The sequence below is a fragment of the Somniosus microcephalus genome, chromosome 1 (genome assembly GCF_052327205.1).
Source record: "Somniosus microcephalus isolate GS21.2 chromosome 1, FLI_Smic_1.0, whole genome shotgun sequence".
In the NCBI taxonomy this organism is placed as follows: domain Eukaryota; kingdom Metazoa; phylum Chordata; class Chondrichthyes; order Squaliformes; family Somniosidae; genus Somniosus; species Somniosus microcephalus.
This window is the reverse complement of record NC_140987.1, coordinates 393,701,228-393,715,305: the sequence shown is the minus strand read 5'-3', so window position 1 is coordinate 393,715,305 and position 14,078 is coordinate 393,701,228.

The window sequence follows — 14,078 nt, the reverse complement described above, 5'->3', positions numbered from 1 at the left end:
CTGTTAATGAACAATTAACAGAGTAGTGATCGGGATTCACTCATTTTCAAACTGTTTTAATTTTCTCCAAGTGAAACTAGCATAAAACACGAAATGGAGATGGTTTCTGAGGGGTGAGCTAAATGGAGATATTTTATTAAATCAGTCTCTGAGGAAAAATAGGCTTATATATAGCTTTATATAGCATCTTATCACACTTTTGGAAATATCTCAAAGTGCTTTACATACAATCAATTACATAGAAGCACAGTGACAGTTATGTAGGCATATGTGGCTTTTTGCACACAGCAAGATCCTACAAACAACAATGAAATGAATGACCAGTTAATCTATTTTTGGTGTAGCTGTTTGAGGGAGGAATATTGGCCAGGACACCCTGAACTCCCTGCTCTTCTTCAAATAGACACCAGAACCAACAAAACAAGAAGATAAGGCCTTGGATTAATATCTCTTCTGAAGGCCAGCATCTCCAACAATGCAGCATTTCTTGCTCAGTTTCCAGCATTCAAATATTCAAGCTATCCCTCTGTAATATGGCATAAACAAATAACCTTGTCCTTCTAGTATGTTGGCTGGTGTAGCGTTGGGTAGTTTTTCCTTCAGCTTGAATGCTCGGCTCCACCTCTGGGGATGCCTGTAACAACACTTCAGTTCTCTGCTCGTTCTAGCTTAACTAACCTTGCATGGACATGTTTCTATTTATTGTTAAAGTTACTTTTCTCTGTATCTTTGTTCAGAGACTTTAGCTATCAAAAGGGAATTTGTGATACATTTTGTAAGATTTACCCTTGTTCGATTAATCACTTAACCTTCTAATTTTCACTCTTAGCACTTTCTCAATTTGGTAGACCCGATTCCAAAGCTCTTTGCAACTTCCTTTAACTTTGTACCCTTACTGAATCTTTCAAAATTTTTCTTGGTTTGGTGGCCAAAGCATAATATTTTCATATACAGTACCTCTATTTTTACAAATGGCCAACAAATATGGTTGATTCTGTCACATGGATCCTTTCCAAGATATCATTCAATATGACACATGTCAGAAACTAGAACGGTCAGATTTGAATTAGTTTGACAAAGGCACTACACTCCTTTCCGTTTCCCAATGCCTAATTCAAAATAGGCTGACACCTCTTCTGATATTAGGAATACTTAAGGTTCTTCCTCACTAGTTACTCTTATCTACTCAAGCATTGTAACGCATTAATTAGTATATTGGCATGCAACCTTGACAGGTCTTGCTTAATCTGGCACCATGTTTTAATTGGACACAAGTTCCTTTTGTGAATCCAGGGGAGGTTTAAGGGGGAGAGTCACTGTTCAGGTAGCTTTTGGGGAAATGATTGCCTGATTGGTATATTGTACATGAATAAACCCACATACCACTTACAGTTTTCATTTGTTAAAATTAAAACTGGGTGCAACAATAATGAGAACTTGCATTTATCTGGCACTTTTAACATAAAAATGGCTCAAGGCACTTCACAGAGAAAAATAAAAGGGAACAAATGCTGAATGAGTGTGGGAGAGTTAGAAGAGGTGAGTGAAAGCTTGGTTGAAAAGTTGGGTTTTAAGAAAGCTTTAAATGGTGGAGAGAGAAGAGAGGCAGAGGAGTTTAGGAAGGGAGTTCCTGAGGGTGGAGGTTCTGCCACCACTGGTGGGGCAAAGGGAAGGGGGAAAATATAGAATGCCGGAGTATAGAATTGGGTGGTAGAATTTAACTCTCTGTCCATCTCTCTACTTAGAATCATAGAATTTTACAGCACAGAAGGACACCGTTCAGCTCATCATGTCTGTGCAGGCTCACTAAAAGAACTATCCACTTAATCCCATTCCCTTGCCCTTTTCCCAGAGCTTTTAACATTTTCTTTGTCAAAGATTTATCCACTTCTCTTTTAAAAGCTATTATGGATTTTTCTTCTATCACTGTTTCTGGTGGGGCATTCTATGTCCTAACAACTGTCTACATAAAGGCATTTCTCCTAACCTTTTCCTTCATTCTTTTGGTGATGGCCTTAAATTTATACCCTCCAGTTATTGACTCACCAAAAATGAAAGGTACCTTATCAAAACCTCAAAATTTTAAACTTCTGTATCATATATTCTTCTTTGTTCCTATGAAAATTTTTTTTTTCTTGACTATCCTTATTACTGAAGCCTCTCATCCCTTCTATCATTTTAGTTAATCCCTTCTGTACCCTTTCCATGGTCTTGACATCGTTCAACAACAACAACAACTTGTATTTATATAGCGCCTTTAACGTAGTAAAACGTCCCAAGGCGCTGCAATAATAAGGGCCAGAATTTTTACCTTGGAGTCGGGTCAGGTGCGTGTGGGCTGCGTAGCGAGTCGGGAACGCGATGTTCTTGGGGATCAAGGGATATGGGGAGAAAGCAGGGACAGGGTACTGAATTTGGATGATCAGCCATGATCGCATTGAATGGCGGAGCAGGCTCGAGGGGCCAAATGGCCTACTCCTGCTCCTATCTTCTATGTTTCTATGTTTCTATGTTCTGAGCAGCACGTTGTTCAGAACGACTTTAACTTAATGGCCCCAATTGAAAGACTCGTGTGTTTCCCAGCCCTATTAAATGGAGAGGGGCTGATGACGTAATCGATGACTCATTTCCAGCGCCCATATTTAAAAGCAGGTTGCACTCAACTCATTTGAAGGTTGCTAGAGGAGGGCGGAACCTGACATACAAAGGCCTGAGCACTGTTATAAAGTAGCAAGGATGGATAGCCAAAGGCAGGGGGCTGCACTATGGTTTTCAGACTCATCCCTGCATACTCTGTTGGAGGCAGTCAGAGCACGCAGGGAGGTCCTCTTCCCTGCTGATAGGTGAAGGAGACCTCCAAAAGAGACCAAACGAGCCTGGCTGGATAGAGCTGAGGAGGTCAGCAGCAGGGATGTGGTGACGAGGACCTGGATCCGATGCAGGAAACGATTCAATGATCTCATGAGGTCAGGAAAGGTGACAACTCTACCGTACAAAATATTTAGTAGACAAGAATCATATATGTATAACTTCAAGTGTAGCCATTGACCAAATAATATTACCCATAATTACTCCTGGGTAACTAAAAAGCTAAGACTTGTTCAGAATGCAGCTGCGGGGACAGCCAAACACAGTTTTGACTAAGCTGTGATAACAAGCAGCTACAGGCTGCAAGTGAAGGTCAAATCATTAAATAACATTATAATGCTGAATAGAATTTAGAATTCGCTTAACAAAACTAATTGCAACAATATTTAAAGGATAATTAGTATAAGGGCATAAAATGAGAGAGATCATGGAAGTTAAGGTATTTATCTGGTAGATTAAAGTGAGATAGTCTGGATACCTCAAGACTGGTAAAACAGCGCTGATATGGGCCCTTGGTATAAAGGCCTTGTACCAGGGAGGCTATGAAGTGAAAGAGATATGATAAATTCCAATGGTGTGAAAAACTATAAACAAGATAACACGACAGCGGGGCAGAGTTAGTGGAAACATGCTGGAAAAGGAGTGGCCAGGTTACTAGCCTTAACCTGAGTGACAATGGTATTTTGACCATTAGAACCAATTAAAAAAAGTGATTTTGTTAAAGACCATATATGGACACTGGCCAAACCAACTTTTGATAAGAAAAGGGTTAAAACCTCGATACTCAAAGAACAACTTTATACAGCCATACTGCAAGAACAAAGGAATAGACTTAAGACGACGTCATCTGTGTCCGAGAGATTTCAGAGACCAAGGGCTGTGAGCTACTCATTAAAACTATCACCTAATATTAAGTATTAATTACGCTGTAAGCTTAATAAATCTTGATCTATTGCTCAAACATACTAGCTGCTGCCTATTGGTGTCTTGTCCAAGAACTCAGGGATCATTAAGACCTTACAAATTGGCGACCCAGATGTGACAAGACAAAGCAGCTAGTATTGTGTATTAGCTTGGACCTCAAAAGTAGCTTCCTGATCAGCTGCTGCTCTTGAAGAGGGATATACCCCATGGGGAGTGGGGAGTGCCCGTGAATTGCACACCGATAGTTATTGATGTTCGAGGTCTGTTAGGAAAATCACCAAATGGCTAGTGAAAGTTTTGTTAATGCATATAAGAGTAAGTTAGACAGAGGCACCTGTGCAGAGGAAGTACAGATATTATTGATGGAACGTTTAATCAAAGGAGACCGAGTCCCCTTTGAAGAAGTGATAAACTTTATTCCGGAACGTGTGAATCAGAAAAAACACGAGTTAAGAGAGAAACATAGTCAGGTGGTTAAGCATAAATTGCAGGAGAGAGAGGGAGAGATAAAGAAGGAAAAAGATCTAATTTGCAGGCTAACCAATCTGAAAACTCAGTAAAGGAAGGAAAAAAACAGAGATTTGGAAAGCCAGGAAAATCTGCTGAGACGCCGATTTAAAAAGAGAAAAAACTAAAGTTTTACCGACATGGAAGCTATTAACGTCTGTGCCGAGACAAATAAAACACAAGATTTGCTGAGTGAAAGGAACCTCAAGAAAATGCTGGAATTTCAGTTTGTGTGAAAGTGTGTGTTAAAGTGTGAAAGTTTTCCTGACTATAAATGTTTAAGAAGTTACAATATTCCTTTTGTCTGAAAGTCTGTCATTAAAAGAAAGATTCTGTAATGTTTGTTTTAGCTCCACCCACTTCTCTGTGTTAAAAGCATTTAACACTTTTGTCTTGTCTTGGATTTTGGAAGTTTTAAGAATGTGCGAATAAGATTGTGCACCCAGAATTAGAAAAAAAAACGTTGAACTACAATTTAAGTTAAGCTGGCATGGAAAAACTGAGAAGAACAACAAAAAGTTTGTTTAACAAAAGATTAAGTTTCAGTCTAAGATTTAACCTTGGAGTTGTGGTTGCTATGGTGAAATCTTCCAAAGCAGTTTGATTTGATTTGTTTAAATGTGAAAAACTAATTTTTCTCCAGTTGTATTCAATGTTTTTACAGTATTTTGGAAAGGCATCTGAAGAAAGGACAATAAGAAATATGATGTAATTTACTGTTTTCTACAAGCATGTGCTATTTTATTTTGTTTTAGCTGTTCTGTTTGTGTTTAGTTAAAGTGTGAAAACACAACTGTCTTTTTCGATCGGGAAAGTTTTTTAAATTTACGTGAAGTGACGCAATTACATGCGCCTGACAATGTTTCACTCCACCTTCTTAAAAACCTGCAAAAGAGTTAACCCTTTCCACTGACAGCTGTTTAAATTCACCAAGCAACAACTTTAGTATGAAATTTAAAGATATTGGATGTTATTATATTTAAGTTTCTTAATTTTAAGTTAATATTTCCCCAGCGTGACAGAAGGAAAATTATGATTTGATAAATTAACTCTAAGCAGACTCACAATGTATTCTCTTCTTTCTTTTGTTACATGGAAGTTACCTTGTAAACTAATTGCAGCACTTCTGTCTCTAATGTTAAAACACTGTGTAAGCCACCTAGCCTGGGAATCATTTGTTTCTGAAATTGGAAATGGAAGATAAATTGATAGAAATGAAATTGAACATTGACAAAACCTGTCAGTTTAACAGTACTGCTGTTTGGCTTTTGGGATAATTTTGAAATAACAAAATGGACTCAGGCACTATGTTGGGTTACTTTTGGGAAAATAAAAGATCCTCTAAAATAATAATAATAAAAGTGTTAATAACTTGGACCGAGTGAGAATGCTTGATCTGTTTTCAATCTTAAATATTATACTGGACAGTAAAGTTCCTCCAGGGCTCATGAATGAGATATGAGTGGTAATTAATGGGATGTGTAAAATAGAGAGAGGAAGTGGTTGAGGGTGTGAGATAGAAACAGGAGAATTACACCACCAATTGAGAATTTTCCAAACTTTCTAGTGAAAGTCAGTAAAGTGTAGTTAAGAATAGTAAATTGATAGCTTTCTCTTGGAGACATTTGTGTCCCTGCCTATAATGAACCTTTTAAGAAAACTGAATTTTATAGTCCGGCCTCTATCCAAGACATCAGAACCATACGGTGGAAGATGAACAAAGACCTCCAGACAATCTTTTGATAAGATCACCTGAAAGCCCGAGAAAGGCTTGTATCGGATGGCCTGTGTGGCATGATTTGGAGATACCGATATGAGTGTGCAAATGTGATTTGTTACGTATGAAGCAATTACCATCTGGAAATGCGTGGTGAATTTGCACTGAAGAACGCGTCTCAGACATGCTCAGTTAATTGACAACAGCAAGACATGAAATGGTTAATGTGGCTCAGGAGAGTGAGACAACTTTTAAAGCATTGGCACATACTCCATCGAGAAACTATCTAATTAATGAAACAATCAGAATAGAGTTAAACACACTGGTACCTGTTAGAGGGATTGAAATTGAAGTTGAAGTGGAGAGTTACATGGAATTTGGATTGGGACAATTGAGGGCTAAGGAGAAATCATGTTTAGCAAGAATTATCCACAAGATGGATACGAGTAAAAGAGAGATCTGGAGAATCTTTTAAGTCCATGATTTGTTGATTAGATGTTAAACTGTAATGTCACGTGAAATGATTGCAAGACTGAATTTAACTTGTAACTGTAATAATTGTGTTTTGTAGATGACAAAGCGTGGGAAAAACCAGTATGAATCCAGTATGAGGTGGTTTTGGTGGTGCCTCCTGTGTCCCTACTACCGCAACTACCATGTTTTACGGGTCTAACAGGACCTGTCCCATCACCAACATGTTTTACTCAATATCAAAACCTATGCTCAAGTGAAACTGACAGTAAATGAGATACTTAAGTATGAGCTGCACAATTATGTGGCACAATTCGGATACTACATTCCCCTGTTGTCTGAGGGTTTCAGTGAGCTTGTGATGCGACTGAACTCCTCCCTAAAGCATTTTTATGTTTTGGAGCAAGACAACTCGAGAATGGATATTGAAATTGACAGCAGAGGACAACTCACACTGGTGGAATATTGGGCTTAATATATGAGCACCCCCTTAGGTTCATATTATTTCACACGCTCTGGTAGTTCTCCAACTTGTAATGATAGTGTATTTGATATATGTAACCTATGTACTAAGACTTTGATGCATAAGCCAATTGTGTACTCATGCCTATGACTAACCAGCACTAACAAATTAATTGAGCACACCGAAAGAGAAGATCCGAAGCAACGTAGAGGAGACCCCAGGCGGGGTAAGAGCAGGAAAGATAGAAGAAACAGAAGATAGCCCAGGCGGGGCAGAATTGGACCACCGGAACAGTGAATTGAATTTAAGTAAGGGGTCAGATCGTATGATGCAGCAATAGAAGCAGCAGGCGGAGGACAAATGATAGACTGGGATGCACTAGAAGGCAAGACATATCAGCACGGCCGACATGATGGTTGAGGAGACCCGGGATGTCCCTCATCCATGAGGATAGGCAGGCAGCACCTGTGAGTGTCATAGTTAGCACCCAGGCCTATAATGAAAAGGGGGATAAAACCTAATTTGAGAAGCGCTCTGTTCCCCTCAATTAAAGGACTCCAATTTGCAGCAACGCTTGTCAGAGAATAGATTGAAGTAGTCGAGGAATCAATGTTTAAAGTATTTCATCCTCAAGGTGGGAACTGGTATGAAAGGCTGATATTTAGAGATATTTAGTAGACAAGAATCATATATGTATAAATTCAAGTGTAGTCATTGACCAAATAATATTACTGTGAGAAGTCACACAACACCAGGTTATAGTTCAACAGCTTTATTTGAAATCACAAGCTTTCGGAACGCTGCTCCTTCGTCAGGTGAAGTGAAGAGATGCATATAGGCACAGCATATATAGTCAGAGAACACTGCCAGATGATTACAGGTAATCTTTCTAACTGCCCTTTATCGTACCTCGGCAGAGAGATAATCACAGCGATCAAAGGTGTGGATGGTGTCCAAACAGGTCAGTCAGGAAAACATTACATCAAAGAACAATGAGGTGGGGCCACAAGGGGTCAAATGTTGCAGATGCTGGGGTCTGTATGAAAAACAAAAAACAAACAAAAAGTAATTAAAAAAAAAAAAATAGTTGCTGGAAATCACAGCAGGTCCGGCCGCGTCTGTATAGAGAGAACAAGCCAACGACGACGTGAGCCTGGATGACTCTACGTCAGGTGGGGTTACATGTAGTGTGACATGAACCCAAGATCCTGGTTGAGGCCATTCTCATGAGTACAGAACTTGGCTATCAGTTTCTGCTCGACGATTTTGCGTTGTTGTGTGTCTCGAAGGCTGCCTTGGAGGATGCTTACCCGAAGATCGGAGGCTGAATGTCCTTGACTGCTGAAGTGTTCCCCGACTGGGAGGGAACACTCCTGCCTGGCGATTGTTGTGCGGTGTCCGTTCATCCATTGTCGCAGTGTCTGCATGGTCTCGCCGATGTACCATGCTCCGGGGCATCCTTTCCTGCAACGTATAAGGTAGACAATGTTGGTCGAGTCACATGAGTATGTACCATGTACCTGGTGGGTGGTGTCCTCACGTGTGATGATGGTATCTGTGTTCATGATCTGGCTTGTCTTGCAGAGGTTGCCGTGGCAGGGTTGTGTGGTGTCGTGGTCGCTGTTCTCCTGAAAGCTGGGTAATTTGCTGCGAACGATGGTCTGTTTGAGGTTAGGCGGCTGTTTGAAGGCGAGTAGTGGAGGCGTGGGGATGGCCTTAGCGAGGTGTTCGTCATCATCGATGACATGTTGAAGGCTGCGAAGAACATGGCATAGTTTCTCCGCTCCGGGGAAGTACTGGACGACGAAGGGTACTCTGTTGGTTGTGTTCCGTGTTTGTCTTTTGAGGAGGTCTATGCGATTTTTCGCTGTGGCTCGTCGGAACTGTCGATCGATGAGTCGAGCGTCATATCCCATTCTTACGAGGGTGTCTTTCAGCATCTGTAGGTGTCCATTGCGTTCCTCCTTGTCTGAGCAGATCCTGTGTATTCGCAGGGTTTGTCCATAGGGGATGGCTTCTTTAACGTGGTTAGGGTGGAAGCTGGAGAAGTGGAGCATCGTGAGGTTGTCCATGGGCTTGCGGTAGAGTGAAGTGCTGAGGTGTCCGTCTTTGATGGAGATTCATGTGTCCAAGAATGAAACCGATTCTGAGGAGTAGTCCATGGTGAGTTTGATGGTGGGATGGAACTTGTTGATGTTATCGTGTAGTCTTTTCAGTGATTCTTCGCCGTGGGTCCATAGAAAGAAAATGTCGTTGATGTATCTGGTGTATAGCGTTGGTTGGAGGTCCTGTGCAGCGAAGAAGTCTTGCTCGAACTTGTGCATGAAGATGTTGGCGTATTGGGGTGCGAATTTGGTCCCCATGGCTGTTCCGTGTGTTTGGGTAAAGAACTGGTTGTCGAAGGTGAAGACATTGTGGTCCAGGATGAAGCGGATGAGTTGTAGGATGGCGTCTGGAGATTGGCTGTTGTTGGTGTTGAGTACTGAGGCTGTCGCAGCGATGCCATCATCGTGGGGGATACTGGTGTAGAGTGCCGAGACGTCCATCGTGGCGAGGAGTGTTCCTGGTTCAACTGGTCCGTGGGTGCTGAGTTTCTGTAAGAAGTCTGTAGTGTCGCGACAGAAGCTGGGGGTTCCCTGTACGATGGGTTTCAGGATGCCCTCGACGTATCCAGAGAGGTTCTCACACAGGGTTCCGTTGCCTGATACGATAGGACGTAAGGGTGTGTTGGCTTTGTGTATCTTTGGGAGGCAGTAGAAGTCTCCCACGTGGGGAGTACATGGGATGAGAGCGCGTAGGGTGCTTTGAAGGTCTGGATCGAAGGTCTGGATCAGTCTGTTGAGTTGGCGGGTGTGTTCTTTGGTCGGATCTGCGGGTAACTGCCTGTAGTGTTCCTGGTTGTCCAGTTGTCGGTATGCTTCTTTGCAATAGTCCATTCTGTTCTGTATGACGATGGCTCCTCCTTTGTCTGCTGGTTTGATGACGATGTTGTGATGTTGTGGTTGGTCTTGTGAGCGTGGATGGCGTTGCGTTGTGCTCGGGTGACATTCTGGACTGTCATGTGAGTACGGCTGATGAATCTGGCGTTGATGCATCTCCTGACAGCTTGAGCATACATGTCAAGCTTAGGCAGTGACCCTCCGGAGGGGTCCAATTTGACTCTTTCTTCTTCGGCTGCTGCACTGCGGATCCCTCTGTCTGCTGTTCTGGATCATTGATTGTCTCATTGGGTTCGCTGCTGACATCTTGGGATTTGTAGAAGAATTCCCGGAGCCTCATTCTCCTGATAAATTCCTCTGTGTCTGCCGCGAGACCGATGGGGTCCATTTTGGTGGTGGGGCAGAAATTGAGCCCTCGGCTGAGAACTTCGATTTCGTCTGGTTGAAGGGTGTGGTCGGAGAAGTTGACGATGGACTTCCCTGTGGTTTCAACCGTGGTACTGGGGGACAACCAGGAACACTACAGACAGTTACCCGCAGATCCAACCAAGGAACACACCCGCCAACTCAACAGACTGATCAAGACCTTCGATCCAGACCTTCAAAGCCCCCTATGCGCTCTCATCCCACGTACTCCCTGCATGGGAGACTTCTACTGCCTCCCAAAGATACACAAATCCAACACACCCGGATGTCCTATCGTATCAGGCAATGGAACCCTGTGTGCGAACCTCTCTGGATACGTCGAGGGCATCCTGAAACCCATCGTACAGGGAACCCCCAGCTTCTGTCGCGACACTACAGACTTCTTACAGAAACTCAGCACCCACGGACCAGTTGAACCAGGAACACTCCTCGCCACGATGGACGTCTCGGCACTCTACACCAGTATCCCCCACGATAACGGCATTGCTGCGACAGCCTCAGTACTCAACACCAACAACAGCTAATCTCCAGACGCCATCCTACAACTCATCCGCTTCATCCTGGACCACAATGTCTTCACCTTCGACAACCAGTTCTTTACCCAAACACACGGAACAGCCACGGGGACCAAATTCGCACCCCAATACTCCAACATCTTCATGCACAAGTTCGAGCAAGACTTCTTCGCTGCACAGGACCTCCAACCAACGCTATACACCAGATACATCGACGACATTTTCTTCCTATGGACCTACGGCGAAGAATCACTGAAAAGACTACATGATAACATCAACAAGTTCCATCCCACCATCAAACTCACCATGGACTACTCCTCAGAATCGGTTTCATTCTTGGACACACGAATCTCCATCAAAGACGGACACCTCAGCACTTCACTCTACCGCAAGCCCACGGACAACCTCACGATGCTCCACTTCTCCAGCTTCCACCCTAACCATGTTAAAGAAGCCATCCCCTATGGACAAGCCCTGCGAATACACAGGATCTGCTCAGACAAGAAGGAACGCGATGGACACCTACAGATGATGAAAGATGCCCTCGTAAGAACGGGATATGACGCTCGACTCATCGGTCGACAGTTCCGACGGGCCACAGCGAGAAATCGCATAGACCTCCTCAGAAGACAAACACGGGACACAACCAACAGAGTACCCTTCGTCGTCCAGTACTTCCCCGGAGCGGAGAAACTATGCCATGTTCTTCGCAGCCGTCAACATGTCATCGATGATGGCGAACACCTCGCTAAGGCCATCCCCACGCCTCCACTACTCACCTTCAAACAGCCACCTAACCTCAAACAGACCATCGTTCGCAGCAAATTACCCAGCTTTCAGGAGAACAGCGACCACGACACCACACAACCCTGCCACGGCAACCTCTGCAAGACATGCCAGATCATCAACACAGATACCATCATCACACGTGAGGACACCACCCACCAGGTACATGGTACATACTCATGTGACTCGGCCAACGTTGTCTACCTCATACATTGCAGGAAAGGATGCCCCGGAGCATGGTACATCAGCGAGACCATGCAGACACTGCGACAACTGATGAACGGACACTGCACAACAATCGCCAGGCAGGAGTGTTCCCTCCCAGTCGGGGAACACTTCAGCAGTCAAGGACATTCAGCCTCCGATCTTCGGGTAAGCATCCTCCAAGGCGGCCTTCGAGACACACGACAACGCAAAATCGTCGAGCAGAAACTGATAGCCAAATTCCGCACTCATGAGTATGGCCTCAACTAGGATCTTGGGTTCATGTCACGCTACATGTAACCCCACCTGACGGAGTCATCCAGACTCGAGTCGTCGTTGGCTTGTTCTCTCTACACAGATGCGGCTGGGCCTGCTGTGATTTGCAGCAACATTTTTTTTTTAAATTGTTTTTTGTTTTTCATACAGACCCTAGCATCTGCAACATTTGACCCCTTGTGACCCCACCTCATTGTTCTTTGATGTAATGTTTTCCTGACTGATCTGTTTGGACACCATCCACACCTTTGATTGCTGTGATTATCTCTCTGCCGAGGTGCGATAAAGGGCAGTTAGAAAGATTACCTGTAATCATCTGGCAGTGTTCTCTGACTATATATGCTGTGCCTATATGCATCTCTTCACTTCACCTGACGAAGGAGCGGCGCTTCGAAAGCTTGTGATTTCAAATAAAGCTGTTGGACTATAACCTGGTGTTGTGTGACTTCTCACAATTGTCCACCCCAGTCCAACACCAGCATCTCCACATCACAAATAATATTACAGCTGTACCCATAATTACTCCTGGGTAACTAAAAAGCTGAGACTTGTTCAGAATGCAGCTGCGGGGACAGCCAAACGCAGTTTTGACTAAGCTGTGATAACAAACAGCTACAGGCTGCAAGTGAAGCTCAAATCATTAAATATCATATTATAATGCTGAATAGAACTTAGAATTCGCTTAACAAAATTAATTGCAACAATATTTAAAGGATAATTAGTATAAGGACATAAAATGAGAGAGATCATGGAAGTTAAGGTAGATTAAAGAGAGATAGTCTGGATACCTCAAGACTAGTGAAACTGCACATGTAGAAAGTCCTACAAGAGAGGGGGCGGTACTGGACCTAATTCTAGGGAATGTAACCGGGCAAGTGGTAGAAGTGTCAGTAGGAGAGCATTTTGGTGACAGTGACCATAATTCGGTGAGTTTTAAGGTAGTCATGGAAAATGACAAAGATGGACCGGAAATAAAGGTTCTAAATTGGGGGAAGGCCGATTTTAATATGATAAGGCAGGATCTGGCCAAAGTGGACTGGGATCAGCTACTTGTTGGAAAATCTACATCAGAGCAGTGGAAGTCTTTCAGAAAGGAAATAGAGAGTGTACAACGCCAACATGTTCCCGTAAAGGTCAAGGGTGGGACCAACAAGCCCAGGGAACCCTGGATGTCAAGGGGTATACCAGAATGGATTAGGAAAAAAAGGGAGGCTTTTGGCAGATACAAAGGACTAAAAACAATGGAAGCCCTAAAGGAGTATAGAAAGTGCAGGGGGGGTACTTAAAAAAGAAATTAGGAGAGCGAAGAGGGGACATGAAAAAACACTGGCGGGCAAAGTAAAGGAAAATCCCAAGGTGTTTTATAAGTATATTAAGGGCAAGTGGATAACCAGGGAAACAGTAGGGCCCATTAGGGACCAAAGTGGCAATGTGTGTGTAGAGCCGGAAGAGGTAGGTGAGGTTTTAAATGAATATTTTGCATCTGTGTTCACTATGGAGAAGGACGATGTAGGCATAGAAATCAGGCAGGGGGATTGTGATTTACTTGAACAAATTAGTATTGAGAGGGAGGAGGTGCTAGCGGTTTTAGCGGACTTAAAAGTGGATAAATCCCCAGGCCCTGATGAGATGTATCCCAGGCTGTTGTGTGAGGCAAGGGAGGAGATTGCAGGGGCTCTGACACAAATTTTCAGAACCACTCTGGTCACAGGGGAGGTGCCAGATGACTGGAGGACAGCTAACATAGTACCATTATTCAAGAAGGGTAGTAGGGATAAACCAAGTAATTACAGGCCAGTGAGCCTAACATCAGTAATAGGGAAATTATTGGAAAGAATTCTGAGGGACAGAATTAGTCTCCACTTGGAGAGGCAAGGATTAATCAAGGATAGTCAGCATGGCTTTGTCAGGGGAGATCATGTCTAACCAATTTCATTGAATTTTTCAAGGGGGTGAGTAGGTGTGTGGATGAGGGTAGTGCA